We start from the raw sequence: 13,294 nt of genomic DNA, 5'->3' as shown, positions 1-13,294 counted from the left end.
AGGGAGGTGGGACTAAGGGAGGTGGTTGTCAAAAGGAAAACACTAGTGAGGAGGGAAAAGGAGAAAGGAGAAAGAAAAGCATAAACAGGTAGGGAAAAGATGGAGAGAAAGATACACATAGTATCATAACTGTGAATGCAATGGGATTAAACCCTCCCATAACATGGAAGCAGATAGCAGAATGGATTAAAAACTATAATCCTACAATATGTTGTTTACAGGAAACACATTTGAAAAACAGCTATACAGACAGGATAAAGGTAAAAGGCTGCAGCAGAATATATTATACTTCAGCTGAAGAAAAAAAAATCAGGGGTAGCAATCCTTATCTCAGACAAAGCAAAAGCAAAAATAGATCTTATCAAAAGAGATAAGGAAGGAAACTACATCCTGCTATAAGGCACCATAGACAATGAAGTAATATCAGTGGAATAGGTTAAGTATGGAAGACACAGTTGTTAATGACTACTATAGAAATATATTATTTGATAAACCCAAAGACCCCAGCTTCTGGGATAAGAACTCACTCTTTGACAAAAACTGCTGGGAAAACTGGAAAAGAGTATGGCAGAAAATAGGCATAGATCAAAATCTTACACCATATACTAAAATAAAGTCAAAATTGGTTCATAGCAAGGAATAGTTTACCTATCAGATTTATGGAGAACAGAAGAATTCATGACGAAACAGGAGATAGAGAACATTATGAAATGCAAAATGGATAACTTTGATTACATTAAATTGAAAAGTTTTTGCACAAAAAAAGCCAATGCAACCAAGATTAGAAGGAAAGTAGAAAATTGGGAAAGAATTTTTACAACCAGTGTCTCTGATAAGGACCTCACTTCTAAAATATATGGAGAATTAAGTCAAATTTCTAAGAAGACAAGTCATTCCCCAATTGATAAGTGGTCAAAGGATATGAATGGGCAGTTCTCAGATGAAGAAATTAAAGCCATCTATAGTCATATGAAAAAATGCTCTAAATCACTATTGATTAGAGAAATGCAAAACAAAACAACTCTGAGGTACCACATCACACCTATCTGATTGGCCAACATGACAAAACAGGAAAATAATAAATGTTGTGCAAGATGTGGGAAAATTGGATCACTGATGCATTGTTGGTGGAATTGTGAAATGATCCCATCATTTTGGAGAGCAATTTGCAACTAAGCTCAAAGGGCTATAAAAATATGCATACCCTTTGACCCAGCAATAGCTCTTCTAGGGCTATATCCCAGAGAAATTATAGAAATGGGAAAAGAACCCACATTTACAAAAAAATATATTTATAGCAGCTCTTTTTGTGGTGGCAAAGAATTGGAAATTGAAGGCATCACCATCAATTGGGGAATGGCTGAATAAGTTGTGGTGTATGAATGTAATGGAATGCTATTGTGCTGTAAGACATGATGAACAAGCTGACTTCAGAAAAAGCTGGAAAGACTTATATGGTCTGATGCTGAGTGAAGTGAGTAGAACTAGGAGAATGTTGTACAGTAACAGCCACATTGTGCAATGACTAATATTGATAGACTTAACCCTTCTCAGCAATACAAGGATCTAAGACATTTCCAAAGGCCTCATGATGGAAAATGCTATCCACATCCAGAGAAAGAACTATGGGATTTGAATGCAGATCAAAGCATACTATTTGCTATTTTTTTTTCCTTCTGTTGTGCTTTGTTTCCTATTTCTGGTGGTTCCTCCCATTAGTTCTAATTCTTACTTACAATATCACTAATGTGAAAATATGTTTAATAGGAGTGTATATGTATAGCCTACATCAGATTGTGCACCATCTTGGGAAGGGAGGTGAGGAGGCAGGGGAGAAAAATTTAAAACTCAAAAGCTTATGGAAGTGATTTTTTATAATTCAAAATAAATTAATTAAATAAAAAAATAAAGATTCTGGCTTCCTTACCAGTAGTCAGTTTTACATTCATTGATTTTCCTAGGAAGTATTTTGCCTCCTGAGATGCAAGTGGCTTGAAAGCCATGGGGAACAGATGATGAGATGGATCCTTGCTTAAGAAAATATCCTTCTAAAAATCAATAAGTATGTGAGGTAGGTATAGAATAAAAATTCTACCTTGCACTTGTATTGTCAGCACATTCTTCTACTTTAAGAGTTACACTAATTCTCCTGCCTAGAAACAATCTTTCCTGTAAGCTATGATAGAATCTAGTGTTATTGTAATGTGCCCCCAAGTCAACTGCTTCTCACTTAGATGAAATTTCTATTTTTTTCCCCTGACACATAGGGGTAATAGAGACTCTATTGGAGATAACTAACGACGTGTAAAGTGTTCTTATTCTGGAAACTATAATCAATAGCATTCTAGAATATTGTCTTTAGAGACTGTCTTAACTTTAGCCATTAGATCAAGTTTCCCTCCTTTCCCCATCTCTAATACTTATTTTAGATTTTTTTTAAGAGAGAAAGGAAAAAAAAGTTTCCTTTTAGAAAGAATACTGTTAATCTTTATGAATACATTGATTAAATTCTGATGTCTCCCAAGATATAAGAGTAACTCCTGAAGTTCTATATACAATGAAATAAAGTAGATTTATGTAATTTCTTTTAAAATTTATATGATTTTACCTTGATGATAATTATACATTTTAATATTCTATGGGTCTTAACCAATGTGAGATCTCTCACCAGGGATGAAGTTTGCAACCACATATATGCCTGCCTAGCCTATGCAAATCTTGTTCATTTTTTTCCCATAAATCCTCAGCATGAAGTAGATCCAAAGCCTTGATTACCTTTCCCTAGATGTCCCTACCTTCTGTGCTTGCCAGTAGAGTACATGAGTATGAGTGGAGCACATGAACTCTCCACTAGTTAGCTCTTCTGGCTACTTGATTGACTCCCCTTATTTTTTGATCATACATCTCTCTTAAGGATCCTTTATATCACTTTTGTTTTATAATTCCTCATTGGAAATATGTTATAATTTGTTCATACCTGTGAAATGCTGTTGCCTATTGGGTCATCAATCTTATATCTTAAATCATCAGGAAATAAGACATATATCATATCTCAGAATAATTCAGTGTCATCCCCAAATATTTTTTTTTGCTCAAAATTTGTATATCTTTTAGGGAAAAGCTTGTGACAATTATAGTAACAGCATAATTTCACAGAGGAAATATTGGCCAATCCTTTCTTCATTTTAAATCTGGGCCCATGTTATTGTCTATAAGCAGTGTCTGTCCAAGATGTATGTACTCATAGACTAACTCTATTGGTTATCCATCTAACCCAGGCCATAATTTTTCCAACATGTATTCATGTTCTCAGTTTTTCATATGTGTGCATCTACATACACACAAACAATTATAAATCTCATTAAGATGCTCTGCAGTTTTGCTGCTTAATGCAAGCAGCATAAAGTCTTCATAAAAAGTATCATTTGGGGAGATCTTACCATTTAAATATCTCCTTTCATTTGTAGTGTTTCAGATATACTTCATGACAACAGCAGATAGCTTTAATAATCATGTTTCCCTGTTTTATGTCTTCATTGATATAAGTAATCAATGGCCCATTTAAAACAAGTTTTTATTTTTAGATCTTTCAAAAATCTTGTATAAATTTAACATACACTTAGAAATTTCTTTTTTTTTTTGGAGGGAAGACTTTAAGGAAGTGTTTTGCTAGATGTGTAGAGTTTTAGAAAATTTTGGGACAGTTTGAAATGTCCCATGAGCACTTGATGATGCAGAACTGAATTTCAGGAGAAAAAATAAAATAAATAAAGCTGGGAATCATTTGAATAATTGAACCTGTGGGAGCTGATCAGCTCACCAAGTGATGTGATGTAGTGAGAAAAGACCCCAAAAAAAGAGTTTTGGTAGAGCTTACCTCAGAGTCCAGAGGTAGGAAACCTGTGACTTGAAGCCATATGTGCCTCTCTAGGTCCTCAAGTGCAACCCTCTGACTGAATCAAACATCACAGAACAAATCCCCTTATTAAAGGCTTTATTCAGTGAAGTTTGGATTCAGTCAAAGGGCCATACTTGAGGACCTAGAGTACTACATGTGGCCTCGAGGCCACAGATTCCCCACCCCTGCCCCAGACTGTGATATATTGTCACTCAGAGTATATAAATTAATATCACTAGACTCTAAAAAAATGGGGGAAAGTAATCTATCAATACACATTTACTAACAATCGAGTATATGTCTGATACTGTGTTCAATGCTGGTGATATAAAAAAGGCCAAAGACAGTTCCTACAATCAAAGAGCTTACAATCTAATAGGAGAGACAATATGGAAACAAACACATGCAAACACATCATATACAGGATAGAGAGGAAATAATTAATGGAGGGAACGCAATATAAGTAAGAGGAATTGGGAAAGGCTTACTATAAATGTTGGGATTTTAGTTGGGAGAATATTTCCAGCATGGGGGATGGCCAGAAAAAATGCCTGGAACCAAGAGATAGAATGTTTCCTTCATGCAGTAGCAAACAGGTTATTGTCACTAGATCAAATTGCATATGGCAGAGAGTAAGGTCCAATAAGATTGGAAAAGTAGGAGGGGACTAGGTTATGAAGGGCTTCGAACACCTCAGTATTTTTAACTTCATCCTGAGGACAGTAGAGAGCCACTGGAGTTTATTGGGTAAGAAAGTGAAATGATTGGATCTGCACTTTATGAGAAATGTTTTAGTGGTTGAATGGAGGATGGATTTAAGTAGAGAGGAACTTAAAGGCAATCCAGAAGTAAGGTGATGAAATCTTGTAGCAGAGTTATTGCTAGAGATAGCACAAAGGTGAAAACGATAGGCCTTGGCAACAGGTTGTATATGAGAGGAGTTGAGAGATAGGAAGAATTCAAGGATGACTCCTAGAATCTTAAGGAGTGTAGAAGATGTTGTTGACCTCTACAGTAATAAGGAAAGTAGTAGGTAGGGATAATTTCAGAGGAAAGATAATGAGTTCATTTTTGGATATGTTTAGTTTAAGATGTCTACAGGACATCCAGTTTGAGATGTCTGAAAGGAAATTGGAAACATAAGATTGAAGATCAACAGAGAGTTTGGGGAAATTTTCATAAATTTGAAAATCATCACCTTAGTAATTAAATCATTAGCTAATGTGATCATGAAGTGAAAAATTATTGAGGGAGAAGATAAGACGACCCAGGAAAGAACCCTGAGAGATACTAATTATTAAAGGGCATGATCTAGGTGAGGACCCAGCAAAGGAGACTAAAAAGAAATGGTCATATGGGTAGGAAGAGAACCAGGAGAGCATCGTTTTCAAGAAACTCAGAGAGAAGAGATTATCAAAAAAGAAATAGTAAGTGACAGTGTCAAAAGATTCTGGAAGTTGAAGATAAGAATTATTTTTAAAAGGGCCATTGGATTTGACAACTAAGAGATCATTGGTAACTTTGGAATGAATATTTACATTATAAAATTTTACCATTTTTACATTAACATGTTTTGTTGATAAAAATTTTGTCAAAGGTAATAATAGCATTAACAGTATTATCATCAAATATGAGGAGTGAGATAAATAAACACACATACTCATAATAATAGTCCATATGTTGTCTCTGCAAAAACAGTCTTTTACAAACACTTTTAAAATGTCAATCTCATTTTAATGGCACACTTCAATTACCATTGAAGTGGAAAGAGGCCTGCTCTGCACACAGTGGGGGCATAAGAAATGTTTGTTGAATGAGTGAATGAAAGGATGAATGAACAGAATACTGACCTTTCAAACTCCATCAAGATATTCTGTAACATGTTATTTGACTAAAAATAAAATGTAAAATTGCTATTTGCTTTTGAACAACATGGTAACCTTTCAAGTTGGAGATGATGCTAGAAGTTAAAAATCACTTTTGAACTGCAGTTTAAAAAACATGAAAAATAAAATCAAAATTCCTAAGCCAATTCTAGTTTTAAGAGCACTGAACTTGTAAAAAACGCCATTATTATGAGAGAAAAAGTCAATGGTGCTCTAAACATAGAGACATAGCACTCCTATGAAAGAGAATTCATTTTTTACTAAATGAATGATGAGTCAAGAAGGTCACCATGGCTCAAAAAGAACAATAGCAGGTCATGAGCATATAAATCTTAGAAGAACTTCCTTTAATTTCAGAGGCCTGGGCCTATTATACCACTTGGAAAAGAATTTAAAAAAAATACAATAGGAGTTCATTCACTCTTGCTGAAAAGAGATGCCAATTAAAACCAAAAAAAAAAAGTGTGAAATTCCTGTAAGTTTGAAACCACACACATGGAAGACAAAGAACAAAGAGTATGATTTCAATTGTTTGACAAAGTCCAAATAGAAACAGAAGTAATGAGTGTACTCAAAAGCCTTTATCATTTGCCAGTTTGAGTGTCATAAATCCACTTTTTAGCTTCTGCAAGGTTTATTTGTGCTTATATCTATTTGATAAGTAGTTTACTTAAATACAGTTGGTTACACTCAAATTTCTTTAAGATGAGAAAGACAATTATGATTTTTCCTGTTAGTGCTGTTACTATGTTTCATTATGACATATTTGATTAAATAAAATGATTATATATACCATAAGGATTAAATTTACTGTAGTGGTTTTGCCATTTCTTCTCCTGCTCATTTTTACAAATGAGGAAACTAAGGCAATCAGGATTAAGTGACTTGCTCAGGATCACAAAGATTGTAAGTGTCTGAGGCTGGATTTGAAATCTTGAAGTTAAGTCTTTGATTTCAAGCCCAGTATTCTATCTGTGATGCAACCTAGCAGCCAGAGCATAAAGTAGACATAACGAATTTCCAGAGACAGAGTGGGGCAATGGAGACATGAGAGAGGGTGGATGATGAATCACAATGGGAAAAAAGACAGGGAGATTGGGTCAGCCAAATCAACTCCAGGTGTCCTCAATGTCTACTTTCTGCTGTAATGACTAAGTAAATCCTTTTGTTTTTCTTTATGGTTGAATGATTTCCAAATGTCTCATTCTGTTTCAATATCAAATCTAAACTACTTTGGCACTGGCTTGATTTAGGCCCAGTCCAGATTAACTGGAAGATTCTTACAAGATTAGAACATAATGATTTCATTAAAGTGAAACAATTGCAGGGTACAAGAGCCCAGATTTGCTTTGCTTTCTGGTGGTGCCTTTAGTCATGTTTCAAGAAACTGGAACTACTTATGGTAAGAAAACCCTCAGTTCTAGGAAATTAGATAATAAACCTGTGGCCATTTAGGCAAGGAGAAAACCAAGTGAATATACTATATCCTTAAGAACATTTCCTTGAAGATAATTTAAGACTAACTTTGTTTTAGGCCCTCCATCTTTGTGTGGTATTTAAGTCTGAAATTTAAGCCTCCTCCAAGTTCTAGTTAAGTCAACAATAAGCATTTATTAAGGACCTACCATTTGTCAGGCATTATGCCAAGCACTTGGGATACAAAGAAAGTAAAACAAAAACAAAACAAACTCCCCAAACCAGTCCCAGCTCTCAAGGAGCTCACAGACTAAAAGAGGAGGGAGAAACAACATTCAAACAATTATGTACAAACAAGATAGGTAGACAGATAAAAAGAAAGATAGCTAGATGATACATTGGAGATAATCTCAGAGGGAAAGAACTAAGATTAAGTGGGGGCTTTAAAATTCCAATACAAGATTTTATGTTGGATCTAGAATGTAATAGGGAGCCACCAGAGTTTATTGAGTAGGAGGGTTCTACTAGGAATTTTATAAGAATGTAGTTTACCTTCAAAGCAGCTTGGAGTGAATGAATTTTTGAGGCAGGAGTGATTTATTATTACCTCACTAGAAAAAGACAAATTAAGAAGAATTAGTTCCTTATGGTTATCATCACCCATTTGAACAGTGGGTAGACCACCAATAATACAAAATGAAACAAAACAAAACAAAGCTTCTCCTAGCTTATATTTGTGTCAACTCTGCTTTTGAATGGCTTTTTAAAAATGATAATGTGTCTGAGCCAGGACTCTTCAAACATATTTACATACACACACACACAAACACACACACACACACACACAACATAGCCAGCCATTGAAAGGTGATATAAGGGATCCCAGTTTTAAAATAATGAAAACTTATATATATACTGGAAATTACATTATTTTCTAACAACTGCTGAAGAAAATGATCTCTCTCTGTCTCTGTCTCTCTCTCTCTTTCCCTTCCTTCCTCTATTTCTCCTTCCCTCCCTACTGAGTACTGAGTCAGAAGTAAGCCAAAACACCTGGGATACATGAAGTTGATATAATTAGTTTCATTTGTAATCCAATGTACATTTATGAATTAAAAATATTTCCCTCCCTCACATCCCCTGCATCCACAGGCTTCATCAGACTGCCAAAGATGTCTATGACCAAAAAAAAAAAAAGAATGGTTAAGAACACAGAGAGAATTTTAAAAGTAAACATGAAAGAGAAATCATGCAAATCAATAAAGTTAAAACATTTATATTCCTATAGGGGAAGATGATAATTGTAACTCCTAATAACTTTATCATTATTATGGCAGATAGAAGGATTATACATAGAAGAGGATATGAAAGTGAGTTGACTATAATGCAATGATTTAAAAAAAATAAGGTAAAGGATGAACAGAAGGGCACTAGGTGAAGGCGAAGGGAAAAGAAGAATGGGGAAAATTATTTCACTTAAAAGAGGCATAAAAAAAGAAAATTTACATTGGAGGAGATTAAAAGGGGTTTGGTGCCTAATGCTTCAACCTTACTCTCATCAGAATTGGCTTAAGGAGAGAATAATATATACATTAACTTGGGTATAAAAATCTGTCATACTATATAGGGAATTAGGAGGGGAAAGGTCTAAAAGAAAGGAATGGGGGCTGATAGAAGGAAGGTGGATTAAGGGAAGTCAGGAGTAAAGTAAACTTTTGAGGGGAGCTGGAAAGAAAGGGAGGGAGAGAAAGGAGAGAGAGAGGGAGAGAGAGAGAGAGACAGAGCGAGAGAGAGAGACAGAGACAGAGACAGAGACAGAGAAAAGATAAATAGGGGAAAATAAGATAGAGGGGAAATACACTGTTAATAATCGTAACTGTGAATCCACATGTGATAAATTCACACATAAAAATGAAGCAAGCAGCAGAATGATTTAAAAATCATAATTCAACAAAAAGTTGTTTGTAAGAAACACACTTGAAACAGAGAAACACACATAGAGCAAAAATAAAGAGCTGGAGCAGAATCTATTATGCTCCAATAAGGTTTAAAAAAAATAAAAAAGCAGGAGTAGTAATTATGAGCAATCATTTAGAAAAAGCTTTTTTTATGAACTACAACACTCTTTCCTATTAAAAAAAAACACTAAAAAGTATAGGAAAAATGGAGCTTTCCTTAAAATGATAAGTATCTATCTAAAACCATCAGAAAGCATTATTTGTACTGGGATAAACTAGAAGACTTTTCAGTAAAACCAGTGGTTAAGTAAGGATTCCCATCATCATCATTATTATTCAATATTGTTCTAGATATACATGCTATAGCTATAGAACAGGAAATAGAAATTAAAGGAATTAGACTAAAGAAATGAGGAATTAAAATTTTCACTCTTTGCATACAATGTGATAGTATCCTTAGAGAATCCTAGAGAAACAAACAGACACACACACACACACACACAAACCCTAGTTGAAATAATTCACAACTTTAGCAAAGTTGAAGGACCTAAAATAAACCCACATAAATCATCAGCATTTCTGTATATTTATCAAAAAAGTCCTGCTAGAAGAGATAGAAAGAAAAAAAATCCACTTAAACAACTGCAGACAATATATAATATTTGCAATTCTACCTGCAAACACAAATCAGAAAGTATCTTAACACAATTACAAAACAATCCACACAAAATCAGATGTAAGCAAATAGAGAAAATTTTAATTACTCATGAGTAGGTCAAGCCAAAATAATTTACTTATTCAGTGCCTTACCAATCAAATTACCAAAAATTTATTTTATAAGGTAGAAAAAATAATAAAATTCAACCAGAAAAAATATTTAAGAATATCAAGGGAATCAATAAAAAAATATGAAGGAAAGTGGCTTAGCAGTACTAGATTCAAAACATATTACAAAATGGTCACCATCAGAACAATCTGTTACTGACTAAGAAATAGAATAGAGGATCAGTGGAATAGATTAAGTACACAATACATAGTAGGAAATGCCCATAGTAATCTTGCATTTGACAAACCCAAAGATTCAAGATTTGGGGACAAGAAATTTTGACAAAATATTTAACAAATATTGCTGGGAAAACTGGAAAGTAGTCTCGCAGAAACTAGGTATATGCCAATATCTCATACCATATATCAAAGTAAGGTCAAAAATGAATATGGAATTTAGACATAAATGATAATATCATAAGCAAATTAGGGAAACATGGGGCATTTTACTTACACTTTACTTATGATGCAGCCAAGATTAGAAAGGAAGCAGGAAACTGAGAAAACAAATTTATAGCAAGTTTCTCTAATAAAAGCCTCATTTCTGAAATTTATGGAGAACTGAGTCAAATTTATAAAGATATGAATAATTTTTCAATTAATAAATGGCCAAAGAATATGAACAGGCAGTTTTCAAAAAAAGAAATCAAAGCTATCTATAATATAAAAATGCTTTAAATCACTATTGATAAAAGAAATGCAAATTAAAACCACCCTGAGGTACCACCTCACACTTTTCATATTGGCTCATAGGACAGAAAAGGAAAATGTCAAATGTTGGATGGGGTGTGGAAAAAATTGGGACACTGATGCATTGTTACTGGAATTGTGAACTGATCCAAGCATTCTGAAGAACAATTTGTAATTATGCTCAAAGGGCTATAAAACTGTCCATACTTTTTGATCCAATAATACTATTACTATGTCTATACCACAGAGATTAAAGCAAAATGAAAATTACTTATATGTACAACAATATTTATAGGAGCTCCTTTTGTGGTAGCAAAGAACTGGAAATGAAGGGGATGCCCATCAATTGGAAAATTGCTGAACAAGTTGTACTATATAGTTGTGATGGAATACTATTGTACTGTAAGAAGTGATGAGCATTATGCTTTCAGAAAAAGCTGGGAAGATTTACATGAATTGATGCAAAGTGAAATGAGCAGAACCAGAAGATTTAAAAGTTGCAGCCATATTGTATGATCAGCATACAATTAGCTATTGCTTAACTAAATCTAAGCAATTGCTTAGCTATTCTCAGTAATACAATGACCCAAGACAATTTTGAAGGTCTTAGGATAAAAAAAATGCTGTTTACCTCCAGAGAAAGAACTCATGTAATCTTAAAGCAGATTGACGTATACTTTTTAAACTTTCCTTATTGTTCTTGTTTTTCTTTTTGATTTCTAGTCTTCTTTTGCAACTTCATCTTGCAGCATCTTCTTTTGCAACATTGAGAATATGGAAATGTTTTGCATGATTGCATGTGTATAATCTATATCAATTTGCCTGCCTTCTCAGGGCAAGGGGAGGGTTGAGAGGGCAGAAGAGAATATCGAAGCTAAATTTAAAAAAAAAATATATTAAAATTTTTTATTTACTTGGAGAAAAAATGAAATTAAAATTAAATGGAAAAAAGAGTAACAAATAGATGTACAAATGAATGTGACATAAAAAACCATGATGTTCCTTGGAAAGCACCTGTCCTGGAAGAGTGGGATTTCATGACAATGGAGGAACTATTGGGCAAGATCTGCTGTACTGAATCTGCCAAACAGCTTGTCACACTCTTTGTGAATCTCTGTGTCACTGCCAAGAAGCATGAAATCTCTGACCTCGGGTTCCTGTGGTATGTAAAACAATGTAGGGGCACAAATCAGAATCATTTCAACAACCAATGGAGGATAGGAAAGGTAGTTTGTTGGAGGTTCTGGTCAAGTTAGTGAGAGGATAATGAAACTTCTTGGAGACTGAGTAAATCTGGAAAGACCTGTAACTCATATTGATCAGTCAGATGATAAAGTTATTGTGGAGACACTGAACCATGAGATATATGAGACCAAATATGTCATTAGTGCTATAACTACAGCATTGAGTATGAAGATTCATTTTAACATACCCTTACCAATGATGAGAAACCAGTTGATTGGTCATGTTCATTTGGGTTCAGTCATCAAATGTATAGTATATTACCAAGAACCTTTTTGGAGGAAAAAAAAATTATTGTGGAACCATGATCATCGAAGGGGAAGAAAACTGGCACGGCATCTTACCAAAGAAAAAAAGAAGAAGAAACTCTGCAAAGAAGAAAGGAAGAAGAAACTCTGTGAACTCTGTGCAAAGGTTTGGGGATCAAAAGAAGCACTCAATTTCAGTGCATTATGAAGAGAAGAATTGGTGTGAAGAAAAATACTCAGGAGTCTGCCTCACAACTTACTTCCCCCCCAGGAATAATGACCCCATATGGGACCATTCTTCATCAGCCAGTTGGCAGGATTTATTTTGCCAGAATGGAGACTGCTACACAATGGAGTGGATATATGGAAGGAGCAGTGGAGGCAAGAGAGAGGGCAGCTAGGGAGGTACTATACGATATGGGGAAAATTCTAGAGGATGAAATCTGGAAGTAAGAATCAGAATCTGTGGATGTGCCAGCCCAGCCAATCACCACCACCTTTTTGGAAAGGAACTTGCCTTCTGTGCCACGACTTCTGAGACTGATTGGATTATCTAGTCTTGATTTCAGCAGCTGCTCTTTTCTTCACCTAAAAAAAGGTGCTCCTCCTGAAAAACTGAAAAGGCCATTACAGAAAGTGGATTATTGAGTTGTTGTTTTGTTTTTTGTTTGTTTGTTTTTTTGTTTTTCCATTTATAATACCTGACTACATATGCTATCAAGTCCTCTACCTGGCTTTCAAAGCCTCCCTTCAAATCTTTCTCATCAGTTTCCTTGCTTGCTACTCTCAGAATTTACTCTAGTCAAGAAAATTCATTCACTGTGCCCTGCTTCTCACTACCTTTGTGACTATTTAGATTTTCTTAACTGCCGTCTCCTTCCTACTGCCAACTTCTCTCACAGACCCATAGAGTGGGAAGGAACATTAGACTTTATCCAGTCAACCTCTTTATTGTGCAGAAGAAGAAACTGAGGCCCAAAGAGGGGAAGGAACCTGCTTAGGAGGTCACAAGGCTACTTACTTGGTGGTAAAGTCAGGAGTCAATCCTGATTCCTACATTCAGTCCTCTTCCCATGATGCCTCTGACTCAAAACCTTTTCCAAGGGCATACTCTGCAAATAACAATGGCTT

At 34.8% G+C, this 13,294-nt stretch overlaps 1 pseudogene; it reads left to right on the top strand.

The window, feature by feature from the left end:
* Positions 1-11,614: 11,614 nt before the first annotated feature.
* LOC114036425 lies at positions 11,615-12,811 on the top strand (annotated as a pseudogene).
* Positions 12,812-13,294: the final 483 nt, after the last annotated feature.

Source organism: Vombatus ursinus, unplaced genomic scaffold (assembly GCF_900497805.2).
Source record: "Vombatus ursinus unplaced genomic scaffold, bare-nosed wombat genome assembly UNPS02009835.1, whole genome shotgun sequence".
Taxonomy (NCBI): domain Eukaryota; kingdom Metazoa; phylum Chordata; class Mammalia; order Diprotodontia; family Vombatidae; genus Vombatus; species Vombatus ursinus.
This window is presented reverse-complemented; position numbering and strand designations above follow the sequence as displayed.